The 15503-nt window shown below is 32.5% G+C and overlaps 1 non-coding gene across 1 annotated transcript; it reads right to left on the reverse strand.

Annotated features, from left to right (window-relative positions):
* Positions 1-14678: 14678 nt before the first annotated feature.
* Positions 14679-14841, reverse strand: LOC119472967. Its single transcript, XR_005202137.1, has one exon. It is a non-coding gene; the product is annotated as a U1 spliceosomal RNA (small nuclear RNA).
* Between the last annotated feature and the right edge of the window lie 662 nt (positions 14842-15503).

Here is a 15503-nt window from a genome sequence, read left to right on the forward strand (position 1 = left end):
TTACACTGAATGCCTTGAATTTTTGTCGTTTTTGTTTGTTATGTTTTGTTTTTCTGTTTGGACTTCCTTACCTGGATTTAGCCAAAAGACAGAAGACATTTTAATAAAAATGTAAAGCAATTGACTATAAACTGCCTACTTTTTCTTGTACTCTTAGAGTTGCTTACTTTGGGAGGTGTTTCCCAGAGTTGTTTGTTTAACATGTATAATTCCCAGCATGGGCACGTTTAAACGCTTGCCTTTTCTCTTTGAATTTTTGATGCTTAGTGAAAAATAAATCACATAGAATTGTTTTCCAAAGCCAATCTAAGCAAGTTACTCTATCTCAAACTTTCCATGTTTTCTTTGTACTTAGACACAGAAGAGGAAAAAAAGAAGATATTTAAAAATCTGGGCCAGGGCTGGGCGAGGTGGCTCACGCCTGTAATCCCAGCACTTTGCGAGGCCGAGGCAGGCAGATAATTTGAGGTCAGGAGTTCGAGACCAGCCTGACCAGAATGGTCAACCCCTTCTCTACTAAAATACAAAAATTAACTGGATGTGGTGGCACATACCTGTAACCGCAGCTACTCAGGAGGCTGAGACAAGAGTCGCTTGAACCCAGGAAAAGTAGGTCATAGTGAGCTGAGATTGCACCACTGCGCTACAGCCTAGGTGACAGAGCAAGATTCTATCTCAGAAAATAAAAATAAAAATAAATTTTAAAAAATAAAATCTGTAGGGAATCACTGAATAACTGTCTGTAAACTTCTCTTTTCATTAAACACAATTATCTTAAAAAACTGAAATAGCAGTGCTCCATTGATCTTTATGTACAGCCATGCGTAATGACTCTACAGCTTCATGACTAAAAGAGCAGCCATAGAGTAAGACAAACTCTACATTAGTTTGTAAGAGATGATAATTATATATTTAGTTTAATTGGACATAGAAATTTTTAATTGGCTTTAACAAATAAACAACATTCTTTAAAATAAATTATTTGATTTTAACACAGAAACACTATCCTTGATTAGCAATATTTGTATTCTGTCCAATGCCTGGTTTTATGGAAATGGCCAATATGCTAATGTTGCCCTATATAAAGCTTTTTTAAAATTATTTTGTCTTCCATTGTAGTGGTTGATTGACACTTATGTAGTGCCTACAGATTCTTCAGACCAATAGTTAGCAAGATATCAGCAGTCGGAGAAATGCACTGGACCATCACAAGATCCGCTCACTTACCGCTTGCCCACAATCTCACAGTAGTTTTTTCATCTCTTTCCTTGATTTACAACTTTGGTAAACAAAGTCTAGAAAGTAGTATCATAGTTTATAAGTTCACCTTTTAGAAGAAATTTCTTTTTTATTGAGATATTTGGCCTCTAGTTCAGATACACTGTGATGACAATTAGACTACATGGTTCACAAGACAAAGAATAATGAGCATACTCTAACTGAAGTCGCTGGTTAGACCAATTTATTCTACTCTCTATAACTATTTGACATACAGAAAACCATAGGAAAATGTGCTACTAAGTACAGGAAACAAAAGCTGTGTACTGATTAGACAGACAGATAGATAGACAGATAGATAGATAGATAGATAGATAGATAGCTTTCTCATTTAATATTCACTCCAGGCATATGATATGAGTATAGCTGTGATCTTTATTTTAAAAACAAGAAAACTGGCAGTGAGGGAATACCTAATATCACAGAACCAGTCAGTGACAAGGTCCAAGTTCAATTTCACAAGGAATTAAACATTTAAGTAGTTATTAAGTATCTATATACTTAATTATTTATTAAGTATGTATGATATACTTTAACAAGGTCCAAGTTCAATTTCACAAGGAATCAAGCAATTAATTAATTATTAAGTGTGTATATACTGAATACATATACTTAAATGTGATGTTAGCTGTGGCTTTGTCACATATTTATTGTGTTTAGCACCATTCCTTCTAAGGCTATTTTGTTGAGAGGTTTTATGATGAAAAAATATTAAATTTTATTAAGTACTTTTTTTCTGTCTGTTACAAAAATCATATAGGCTTTGTTCTTTATCTTGTTAATGTGGCAGTTAATTGATCTGCTTATTTTGAACTATCTTTGATCCAGGGCTAAATCTCACTTTATCATGATGAATGATTCTTGAAATGTACTGTTGAATATGGTTTGCTGGCATTTTGTGGAGGATTTTTGCATTTATGTTCATCGGTAATATTAACCTGTACTTTTCTTTTTGTGTAGTGTCCTTATTGGACTTTGGTATCAGGATAATGCTGGCCTTGTAATAATAGTTTCAATATGTTTCATTTAATAATTTTGAAGAATTTGAGAAAGACTGATATTGTTTGTTTGTTTTTAATGTTCTAGAGAATTCAGACAATGAAGCCATCTGGTCCTGAAATTTTCTGGGAGGGGGAGATATTTTATTACTAATTTAATCTCCCTACTCATTATTGGTCTGTTAAGATTTTTAAATTTCTTCATGATTCAGTTTCAGTAGGTTGCATGTGTCTAGAAATTTATCCATTTAATCTAGGTTATGCAGTTTGTTGGCACACAATTATTAGTAATAGTCTTATAATTCTCTGCACTTCTGCATTACCAGTTATCATGTCTCATGTTTTGTATTTCATTTTATTTATTTGTGTCTTTTTTCTTTTTTTGTTAGCCTAGCTAAAGGTTTGTCATTTTGTTTAACTTTTCAAAAAAGCAATTCTTATTTTATCTTTTCTATTATTTTTCGAGTCTCTATTTTATTTATTTATGCTCTGATGTTTGTTATTTTCTTTCTCTTGCTAACTTTTGATTTCGTTTGTCCTTGTTTTACTAATCCTTGAGGTGTAATGGTTAGGCTGCCTATTTGAGATTTTATTCTTTTTTGATATAGGCATTCAATGCTGTAAACATCCCTCGTAGAACTTCTTTAGCTGTGAGAAATTTTCTAAATCTCATGTAAAGTAATCAGAAAAAAATCTGGCAGAAACATAATTCTTGATAATGAATTATTAAAAATATTACTCTAAATGATAGAAATGAAATAAAATACTTGTAATTTCTATCTTTATTAAATATTTTATTCTAGATTTTACTAAGAAGTATAAAACCAAAAAATAAAATAACAATACAAGAAATGCAAAAGGAGTACTAAAACTATTATAATTTAATGCAACATGATTGTGAATGTATAGATACCAAAAAAAAAAACCACACAACAAAACACAATACATACACAATTAAAAACAGGTGAATTTAAGGAGTTCCCTGAGATAAGGTCAATATTTTAAAAAATAAATAATATTCTATATACCATTAAAAACTTAAAATGTAAAAACAATGCCATTTGAAGTAGCATAAAAATCAATAATCATAAATTTAATGAAAATTGTGCAATACTTCCACTGTGAAGATATTTTTAAAAATAAAGAAATGAAAGGATGTCTAAATGATAAAGGACAGAAAATATTCATGAATTAAAGAGATTCAATTTTAACATATATGTGTGTGTGTATATATATATATATATGTATATATATTTAAAAACAGACATTAATAGACCCTTAATATATAAACCAATTGGAATCTAAGTAGTTATTTATTTTGGAGGAAATGGGCAAGCTGATGCAAAATTGTATGTGGAAATGCAAAGGGAATTAATAACCCAGTAGAAAAGGTTAGAAGAGTTACAGTACCAGATATTAATAGTAAATAGCTATAGCTGTAATAGCACTGTGCTACTCATGAACTCATGGAAGGGTAAACTAATAACTAAATGGAATAGAATAAAGTTTAGAAACAGAAACACACATGTATGAACACTTGGGTTATAACAAAGTTGGCATTACAGTTCAGTGGGGAAAGAGTCAGACAAATTTCTCAATTAGGAAAACAACATTTACTCCTACAAAAAGAAATCAGTTCTAAGTGAAATGAGTACAAAATACATATTGTGGCCAGGCACAGGGACTCACACCTGTAATCCCAACACTTGGGAGACTGAGGCAGGAGGATCTCTTGAGGCTATGTGTTGGAGTCCAGCATGGGCAACATAGGAAGACCCTGTTTCTTAAAAAATAGGAAAAAAATTAGTTGGACATGGTGAAATGAACCTGTAATCCAGGCCACTTAGGAGGCTGGCGTGGGAGGATCACTTCAGCCCAGGAATTTGAGGCTGCAGTGAGCTAGGATTGCACCATTGCACTCTAGCCTGGGTAACACAGCAATAACCTGTGTCTTAAAAAACTTAATTAATTGAATAATATAATTAAATATTTACCAAAATAGTAATTTTAAAATTGTACATCTTCTAGCAGAAAGCTTAGACTATCTTCTTAAACTATGAGAAGTAAAAAATGATGAACAAAACAAATTGATAAATTGAATTATTAAATTTAAGAGTGTGTTCATGAAACACATTTTTTAAGGGGATGACAAAAGCTATGAACAAAATGGTAAAAGTTATCTTTGACATATACAGTCAATCTCCATTATCCAAAATGTGTAACAACTCTAAAATTCAACAAGGAAAATAGAGAATTAGGAAATGTGCAAAACCTTTGAATGGCATTTCCTCCCCGGAGAAAAAGATATCTAAAATAACAAACATATAAGAAGCGCTTGCCTCTTTAATAGGTAGGAACTGCCAAATAAAACCTCAATGCGATATAACTTCATGGCAACCAGAATGATTAAATGTAAAATGGTGTACGATGCTCAGTGTTTGTAGGGATATGGAGCAAAGGGAATTTTCATACAATGCTGCTGGAAATTTTAATTTTCAAAACTGCTTAATGATATCTACTAAAGGTAAAGCTACACACATCCTATAATATAGCAATGCATGTCTGTATATTAGTTTTACAGTTATCTACAAATGTGATTATAGCAACTTTATTCATACTAGAGTAATAGAAAAACACTAGAAATATCTTCATTCCTCGGATAAATTCAATAAATAAATGCTCTATTTATATAGCAGAATATTATACAACACTGAGAACAATAAAACTTGTACACTCTACAACATGGATTAACCCCAAAGATTATTGAATATAATGAGCCAAACAAAATAATGGTATGCAGGGTATCTTTTTATTCAAAAAATGTATGATAAGTGATGTGAACCAATGGTGCCATGTCAATATAACAGTTAAATGATTGGTGGGGGGGGGGATATTTCCAGGAGATAAAGGAGAGTGCCTCCGGGATATTCACGATGTTCTAGTTTTTTACCTAGAGCTTTGCATGAAATCATATCCTTGCTCTACCTGGCAGTGTTTATTTAGTGCCACTTCATTACATTGTAAACTTGGAGTTTGTATACTTTTAAAATATGCATATTTTACACTATTAAAATTTATATAAAAGAAATTTTCTATTAAGGTGAGTTTGTAAATTTTTATATGTCCTGTCACTAGTTATATATATTTTTTAGCACATTTAACAATAGTAAATAATTTTTTGTTATATTTAACGTTTAGTTAATTGAATTATTATCTGAGGACCATATTTATCCTCAATAATACACGTGGTTTCAGTAAATTTCATCTAATATTACCAGCTATATTAACTTCTTAGTATTTTCCTGATTTTATTTTATTTTTTATTTTTACTTTCAATCTTTCTGCGTCCTTATATTTTATGTGAATTTCTTTTAAATCGAATATATATTTATATTAAACCCAAGATAGATTTGTATTTAAACCCAATTTTGCAACTTTTGCTTTTCACTGGATAATTAGGTCCATTTATATTTTTATGATTATTGCTGTACTTAAAATATGTAAATAAACATCTTAGGTTGCACTTTCCTCGTATGTCTCTGCAGATGATATTTGGACCTTGTGTTGATTCCCTTAGATCCTTTTTAGCACTTCTGTTTTCCCTTGGATTTAGCAATAGCTTGTATCAGCAGCTTGTTGGAAGGACTATGTTTGGAGGAGTATGCTCAGGCCATTGGAGCACACTCTGCTTGGGGTTGCAGAGCTCAGAGCACCTGGGAATTTCTGAAATGTAACTTACCACCCCAGAGCTCTTATGAAAGATTACACTGAAGATACCTTTAATAAGACTTTCCTTGAAATTAGATCTTTGCTTGGTTTCCTTCCTTTTTCTGTCTTGCTTCCCCTACTTATTTACGGGATTCCCTTGATTTTTAGAAAACCACATACACAGGAATATTCATCATGGGATCTGCTTCTGTGGAACTGGATCTAAGAAAATCACTACGTTCCCTTCTTATTTCCTCCTCTCCTGCCTTCATTTTGATTGAGCATTTTTGTTTTGTTCTGTCTTATTTGGGTTGGTTTGTTTTCAAAATGATTTTTCTTTTTCATTTGTTTGGAAAGAATATATACTCCATTTCTTATTTTTTAGTGGTAACCCAAAATATAAAATTGAATGCCTAATATCACAAAATATAAAATTAAAATGTATCTTTGTCCATTTCTCATATGATAAAAAAAAGAAAAAAAACTGACAATGAGTAACATCAGGTACCACACTCATACCTTCAAGAGAGTTATTAACTTTTTTAACTTCCGTTTTATTTTTACTGTCTGTAAGTAGATAGTAATGCAGTATTAATATTTGAAATGGTCAGCCTCTGGATTTCTTCACATGGTTTTCAATTTTTCTTCTCAGTAGTGTTTATTGTTCAATTCTATATCCTCCTTTGAGATAATCTTTTTCACTAAAGGACGTCCTTTAAAAATTGCTTTTGAGAGACATTTTGTGAGTATTGTCCCTATCATCCCCCTTTGCTGAATAAGCCACTTTATTTTCTATTTTGGCCCCTGACTGAGGAGATAGATTTCAAGATCTCAATTTTTATGAAACTGTCTGATTTTCAACGCACAAGCTTGTGTGAAGTTTAGGCTTTGTCACCCTGTAACTAAGCCACTAAGAGCTAATACATTGCAGATACCTACAAATCATATTAGGACTAGTGAGGTAACAATATCTGCTTATCACTTTGTTTATATTGCTTTTTTTCTTTTTGCCTTAAAAAGATTTTTCTGTGTTTTCACAATTTTGTGCATGTGAGAGTAACTATAGGTATATTTTTGTCATGGAACATGTGTTCATAGGTACCTATGATTACCTTTCTTTATATCTGTGACATGATTCTCAAGAAGCCCCACAGTAGCACTGTCATTATTTTAACAAATTTATCACAGTCTGTGTTCTTGCTATCAGTCCTAACTTTTTAACAGCACCAAAAGTGTCATGATCATTTTTTAAGAGGCAAAATCAAAACTCAGTGATATCAGAATGCTTTTTTAAAAAAATATTTTTACTGTGAGAAGTAAAGTTCACTGGCACAGCCACTTTCACATGCATATGACTAGTTCATGCTCTTCCTAAAAGGCACAATAAGTTGCTTGGTATGTATGTATGTAAGCAAATTGAGTTAGCCTGTTTTCATATTTAGCAGCAGAGACTAAGTCACATAAATGCATGTGTATCCTTCATAGGGAATGGCCAGCTAGTGACTCCAATTCGTTCAGTCCATAGATTGAAGTATCCTTTTAAAAAATTATCCTCTTAAGTGAATATTAACAATGCTTGTTCTTTTTCATGATTTTCTGATTGAGTAGTTCCCTTACTCCACCATATATTTCTGTGTTGTATACGTTATTTGTTTCAGACTAGGACCCAGGATAGTTGCCTGGAAATTGTTTATTTTAAAACATATATATTTTTAATCTGACTAAATATATTAATTTAAAACTTCAACTCTCAGAAAGAATTCACATTTTTATTTTCTAATTCCAGAGAATATACCTTACAAAAATATTCTTCTTGCCCAAGAAAAGTCTAAATATTTGCATTTCTGATTGTAAGTAGGTGCTAAAGAAAAAGCAACTAGAGCTAATATATCAACGATTTTCTGGATAGAAAATTTATTTCATAGTAACTCATTTAATCATTACTACATACAAATGTTTGTTAATTATTTTTACTTTAGAAATTGAAAGCATTCTCTGAGAGGCAAGAGTTCTCTGTTCAAATCAGCAAGTGTCATATGAGCAAACATAAAAGGTTACTACAATGCATGCCAAACACTAGCAGACTATATATTTCATAGTAAATATAAATGAACATTTCAAACATTTATCATAGGAACACTGCTATTAAGAACTATCAACAATAGTATTAATTACCCACGTATTAAAAACAAAAAACAAAAAACTATCAATTAGTGAAAACCCAAGCCCTGGCAATGACTTCCTCATTACTTTTATATAAGATGTGCTTAATTGAAACATGGCATTGTTTTAGGACAACTGAAGAAAAACTGATTTCTCTTACTGTATCACTGTGTATTCTGAGGCATTTGGCATAATGGAATAAAATGAATGTTTCTGGGTCATAATATACTGCTTCAGATTAATATTTATCTAACCACACACTGAAAATAGAGAACAGTAAAGAAAAAATTTACAGCTATATCATAGAAAAATTAATTCCAGGAGGTAATTACAATTTACACTGCACTTTGGAAAACTTTGAGTTAAAGTGTTACAATTTTTCTTCTTTAACAAGAGAGGTGACCTCAGCCTTCACTAAGTGCTTAGTGCAAACATTTAGCACAGCAAAATTGCAATAGCTTCCCAGGAGAAAATGAACTGCCATTGATACCAATGCCCTTGGTAAGAAAGGAACTTCAAAACACATTTTACTTTACTAAAAGAATGAAGATAGGAACTGATTAACTCCGAACTAATCAAAAGAGTTGGCCAAAACACTAAGCAAGATAATCTCAAAGCTTTTTTTTAAACAAAAGTAATCAAGAGTCTGTATCATGCTAATGACTTTTATCATAAGGTTCTGAAATCTCTGTACACTTAGCGAAAGGTGTTATTTCAAGATATAAGTTGTCCTTAGTCTCTATTGCACTATCTACTTGGCTTACGCAGTGATACTGGTATGGATTTTTTTTTTCAAAATTTCTCAACTTTATAATTTCAGAGCATATAAAGGACTAATTTAAAAGAAAAGAGTAGTAAAATAGCAAAGATACATAAACATACATATGCATTTTATTTGCTTATTCATATATTGATATATATGATTTGAGAAAAGATCACACGACAAAATAAAAATTAATAAAGACTGGTACCAAGAAATAAATTGAAGTTGTATCCTGCTTAAAAGCCTCTTGAGGCCGTGGATGGCTCCTGTAATCCCATCACTTTGAGAAGCCTAGGCAGGTAGATCACTTGAGGTCAAGATTTCAAGACCAACCTGGCCAGCATGGTGAAACTCCGACTCTAATAAAAATAAAAAATTAGCCTGGCAGGGCAGGAGTGGTGGCGTGCACCTGTAATCCCAGCTACTTGGGAGGCTGAGGCAGGAGAATTGCTTAAATGTGGAGGCGGAGGTTGCGGTGAGCGAGGATGGCTCCACTGCACTCCAGCCTGGCAACAGAGCAAGATTCCATCTTAAAAAAAAAGTTTTTGCATTCACAATATAGAGTGTATTATGTTTAGAATAGGTCACTCAATTTCTAGTGCAATATTTTTTTAAAATATCTTCATATTCCTTAATGGTTACATCATGATAACTCTCATATAACTAAATTTGATCCATATTGTTCATTTAATAAAGAATTTCACAGAACAGATAGATGCATCCAAATGTAAGCTTCTACTTTCCACCTAAAAATTTTTTAAAGAAAGATAATATGAGGATTTGTTTTAAAATAGTGATGCTAAATAGCCTAAAGCCATTCATATCCTTGGCTATTGTGAAGAAGGAGAAGGGAGAGGAGGAGGAGGAGACAGGACAAGATTGAAGATGATTCTTTTTTTAAATGTCTTTGTGGCTTAACTATTTGTGTTAGATGTTTCACTCCTTGTTTACAAGTAATACAACCTTAAATTAATTTAAGCACAATTTTCACAATGTTTTAAAAGGGAATCTCATGGAATCCAAGAGGAGATTTGTAATAAAACTTCAAAATGGGATTGAAACTGGGACTAGGGACTTTACTAGTTTTCATCTCCAAATCCCTGAAGTATTTTTCAGCTTTTACACAGAGGTTTTGTGATTTTCCATGCACTGCTATGTAATTTTTCATTAGTTCATTTAGCTAAAGGACAAACAAAAGTGTCTGACTCTCTCAGCCCCACTTTCAAAATTGTGAGAAGTTACATTTTATTGGCCGAGGTTAGAGAAGGTATATTCCACTTTTTATCTTTATGTTTTATTATTTCTTTCATTTTGCTTGTTTAGAGTTAAATTGCTCTTTTCTCTCCATTCCCAAAGTGGAAGTATAGATGACTGATTTTCAATACTTCATCTTTTGAAATATACACATGTAATGCTATAAATTTCTCCCTAAGCACTACTTTTCCTAAATCTTAGAAGTTTTGATAAGTTGTCTTATTATTTTTGATTAGTTTAAAATATTTTAAAATTTCTCTTCAGACTTTTTTGGTCCGTGTATTATATAGGAGTGTGTTCTTTAATTTCCAAATATTTGGTGATTTTCCAGCTATCTTTCTGTAATTGATTAGTTCAATTCCATTTTGGTCTCAGAACATACATTGCATAATTTCCATTCTTTGGTATGTTTATTATTATATTATTATTATTATACTTTGAATTCTGGAGTACATGGGCAGACTGTGAGTACAGTATTGTTACATAGGTATGCACATGCCATGCTGGTTTGCTGCATCCATCCCCCTGTCATCTACATTAAGTATTTCTCCTAATGCTATCCCTCCCCATTCCCCCCAGCCCCTGATATTCCTCCCCTATCCTTCTAGACCCCAGGTCCCAGTGTGTGATGTTCCCCTCGCTGTGTCCATGTGTTCTCATTGTTCAACACCCACTTATGAGTGAGAACACGTGGTGTTTGGTTTTGTATTCTTGTGTCAGTTTGCTGAGAGTGATGGTTTCCAGTTTCATCCCTGATCCCACAAAGGAAATGAACTCACACTTTTTTATGGCTGCATAGTATTCCATGGTATATATGGGCCACATTTTCTTTATCCAGTCTGTCATTGATGGGCATTTGAGTAAGTTGCGAGTCTTTGCTATTGTGAACAGTGCCATAATAAACATACATGTGCATGAGTCTTCATAATAGAATGATTTATAATCCTTTGGGTATATACCCAGTAATGGGATTGCTGGGTCAAATTATATTTCTAGTTCTAGATCCTTGAGGAATCACCACACTGTCTTCCACAATGGTTGAATTAATTTACACTTCCACCAACAGTGTAAAAGCATTCCTATTTCTCTACGTCCTCTCCAGCATCTGTTGTCTCCTGATTTTATTTTATTTTATTTTACTTTAGGTGCATACTATATCTGGCATTTCTCCCCATGTTATCCCTCCCCACCCTCCAACTGCCCCCAGTGTGTGATGCTCCTCTCCCTGAATCCAGGTGTTCTCATTGTTCAACACCCACCTATGAGTGAGAACATGCAGTGTTTGGCTTTAATTCTGTTGTCTCCTGATTTTTTTAATGATTGCCATTCTAACTGGAGTGAGATGGTATCTCAATGTGGTTTTGATTTTCATTTCTCTAATGAGCAGTGATGATGAGCTTGTTCTCATATTTTTGTTGGTTGCATAAATGTATTCTTCTGAAAAGTGTTCATATCATTTGCCCACTTTTTGATGGTTTTTTTTTTTTTTCTTGTAAATTTAAGTTCTCCATAGATTCTGGATAGTAGCCCTTTGGGTAGATTGCAAAAATGTTTTTCCCATTCTGTTGGTTGCCAGTACATTCTATAGATAGTTTCTTTTGCTCTTCAGAAGCTCTTAAATTTACTTAGATCCCATTTATCTATTTTGGCTTTTGTTGCCATTGTTTTTGGTGTTTTAGTCATGAAGTCCTTGCCTGTGCCTGTATCCTGAATCTTATTGCCTAAGTTTTCTTCTAGAGTTTTTATGGTGTTAGGCCTCATGTTTAAATCTTTAATCCATCTGGAGTAAATTTTGTAAAAAGTGTAAGGAAGGGGTCCAGTGTCTGCTTTCTGCACATGGACAGCCAGCTTTCACAACATCATTTATTAAATAGAAAATCCTTTCCCCAATGCTTATTTTTGTCAGGTTTGTCCAAGATCAGATGGTTGTAGTTGTATGGTGTTCTTCCTGAGGCCTCTGTTGTGTTCCAGTTGTCTATATCTCTATATTATGGTGGTGTATCTTTCTCCACCTTTTTATGTTTACTCTACCTGAGTCTTTAATTTATCATAGGTTCCCTATAGAAAATACCTAGTTGTTTATATATATATATATATATATATATATATATATATATGTGTGTGTGTGTGTGTGTGTGTGTGTGTGTGTGTGTGTGTGTATCAAACCTCTCTGTGTAGTTACTTGGAGATATAAATCTCTAGACAACTCAACCACTATATCTGCATGTTTTCTCTCTTCTTTATTTCCAATATTTATATTCAGTTTAATGTACAGTCTATTCTCTACAGATACTTCTTCCCAGTGTGGGTCACTGTCATCTTGGAAAGGTGTTTTTGTTGGGTATTTTGAGAATTTTTTTTTTTTGCATCTTCCCATGTACTAATCTCCAAACTTTCTATAGTAATTTTGGCATCATTTACACATTGCAACCTGTGCAATCTTTTTTCTGTTTTGGTTTTCTTTTTAAAATTCACATTCTGAATCTTCCACTTTCATTTGTGGGGTGTGCGTGTGTGTGTGTGTGTGTGTGTGTGTGTGTGTGTGTGTGGTAGGGGGGCAATGACTAAGTGCCTGTAAGCAATATCTTGATTTTCTTTAAGTTCAGGATCATCACAATAGCTTTTTCTTACTTTTGTGTTACTCTACACAGTTGTTAATCTCGACCAAATCTCGACCAAGTCCTTCTCATGTCAGAATCTGAACCTATGTTAATTTGGTAATTTTACTTATAATGTATTGAATTTTTTGTGCACATTCCTTGGTATATTATACATAATATAATATAATAATCATAGCATTACCAAATAGGACAGTTTTATTTTTTTATGTTCAATCTATGGGAAAAAAAATAGTATGTTGGGACTATTTTGAATAAGAGAACTGATAACAGATATCCTTGCCTTGTTCTTGATTTAAGAAGAAAATATACAATTATTAATCATTAAATATAATAGCTGTAGGTTTTCTATATGTGTTTTATCAAGTTGAGGTTTTCCTCTATTTCTAAATTTTTTCAGTTAATGTAATGAACTTTTTCTATTTATATATTAATAAGTGAATTATATTGACTGAGTTTAAATACTAAACCAGCGTGTGGCATCTCTGAAATAAAAGCCCCTGGTCACAGCCTATAATCAATTTATATATTGCTATATTTTATTTGCTATATATTTTCTTAAGGAGATTTGCCCCTCTGTTCATGATGGTCTGGTCTGTAGTTTTCCTTTTTTGTACTGAATTTGTTTGATTTTGGTAAAAGGGTAATACTGGATTCATAAAATGAGTTATAAAGTATTCTTTCTTTCTTCATTTTCTAGAAGTATAGATAATATCAGTGTTAATTTTTCTGTAAGCTTTAAGATAATTATCTGGTACAACCATTACTAACTAGAGATATATTTTGGGAAAACGTTTTGAAGTACAAATTCAATTTATTTAATAGTTACAAGAGAATTTAAATTATTCACTTTATATTCGTTGAGTTTTGGTAACTTGTACTCTTTAATACATTGATTATCATCTCAGTGGCTGAATTTATATCTGTAGAGTTGTCCTTAGTGTTCTCTTTCTGTTTACCGTGTGTTGCATCTGCGTTATCTATCTATCTATATATTTTGTATATCTTAGGAAAATGTCTTAGGCCCCCAAGATATTTTGGGCCCCCATAATCACTAAGCTAAATGGAAAATTCAAGCTGAGAACTGATTAGGGCAAACCTGCCTCCCATTCTATTTAAAGTTTACTCTCTGAGCACTGAGATAAATTCATATATGATTGCCTCCTTTGGAAAGACTAATCAGAAACTCAAAAGATGCAACCATTTGCCTCTCACCTATCTGTGACCTGGAAGACCCTCCTCGCTTCTTTCTGCCTTTGCATTGAATTGTTTTGAATTGCTTTGAGTTGTCCTGCCTTTCCAGACCGAATCAGTGTACTTCCTACACATGTTAATTGGTGTCTTATTCTTCTTTCATACTTCTTGCATATATTGATTGATGTCTCATGTCTCTTTAAAAAGTGTAAAACCAAGCTGTGCCCCGACCACCTTGGACACACATCCTCAGGATTTCCTGAGGCTGTGTCACGGGCGCATGTCCTCAACCTTGGCAAAATAAACTTTCTAAATTAACAAGGACCTGTCTCAGAGTTTCTGGGTCTACATTGTTTTATATGTATGTATATATATATATATATATATATATATATATATATACACACACACAGATAGATAGATAGATACATAGATATATATGTATATATATACAGATAGATAGATACATAGATATAGATAGATATAGATATATAAAAGTCTGTGTGAGTTTTGCTAAAATCTTGTCAACTGTATTGATCTTTTTAAACAATTCACCTCTTGCTTTACTGATTTTTCTGTTTTTTTTTCAATTTCATTTATTTCTGTTCTTATCTTTATTATTTCCTTCATTCTGCTTGCATTTGGCTTATTTTCTTCTTTTTTCTCTTTTTTTTATTAAAAAAATAAAAAAAATGAAAAAACAAAGGAAGGTACTAATGCAGTTCCTCACTACACAAATTGTGCAAACCAATTTTCCACATATGGGGAAATCGCAGAAGTGAGCACATGTGGAGTGCAATGCATAAGCCCTGCCCTGGGAAAACCACCTTTGTGATTGTGGTATCTCCCCTGCCATGTTGAGTATATATATTTTTCCCTAGTTTCTTAAAATGCAAGCTTAGATGATTGATTTGAGACTTTTCCACCTTTGTGATGTAAGCATTGAATGCTATAAATTACCTTCTCAGTACTGCTTTACCTGCCCAGAAATGTTGGTGTATTCTATTTTTATTTTCATTTACCTCAACACATTGTTTTTCTTTGTAAGACTTTTTAAAACTCTGTATTTTTTAGAAATATGTTGCTTAATTTCTTAGTGTGATAATTTTGTATGATTTGTCTGCTATTTAACTCTAATTTGATTCCATCAGCGTCAGAGAACAGATTCTGTGTGATTTCATTTAAAAAAATATGTGGAAGCTTGCTTTATGGCCCAAAATATGAGCAATAAATGAAATAAGAATATTGGTAGAAAAGGAATGCTAAACAAAAATTGGCAAACTCAGTTCTGAATAGAAAGAAAACAATCAAGAAATCTTCAGTGTCAAAAATTTAAGTACATCATTGCTAATTACCTGCTTAATGTGTTTCTTCTTCTGAATTATGCTATTATAGCCTTTTCTTATCCCTTAAATAAAAGGTTTTTGTTATTCCAAAGAGCTTATTACACTTAAAGTATAAGCATTGAAGACGAATGTCTTTCCACATGCAGTGCAAGAAACAGAGAAAGAATAGCCACCAGATCCT

The sequence above is a fragment of the Cebus imitator genome, unplaced genomic scaffold, assembly GCF_001604975.1.
Source record: "Cebus imitator isolate Cc_AM_T3 unplaced genomic scaffold, Cebus_imitator-1.0 Scaffold7, whole genome shotgun sequence".
NCBI classification, from domain to species: Eukaryota; Metazoa; Chordata; class Mammalia; order Primates; family Cebidae; genus Cebus; species Cebus imitator.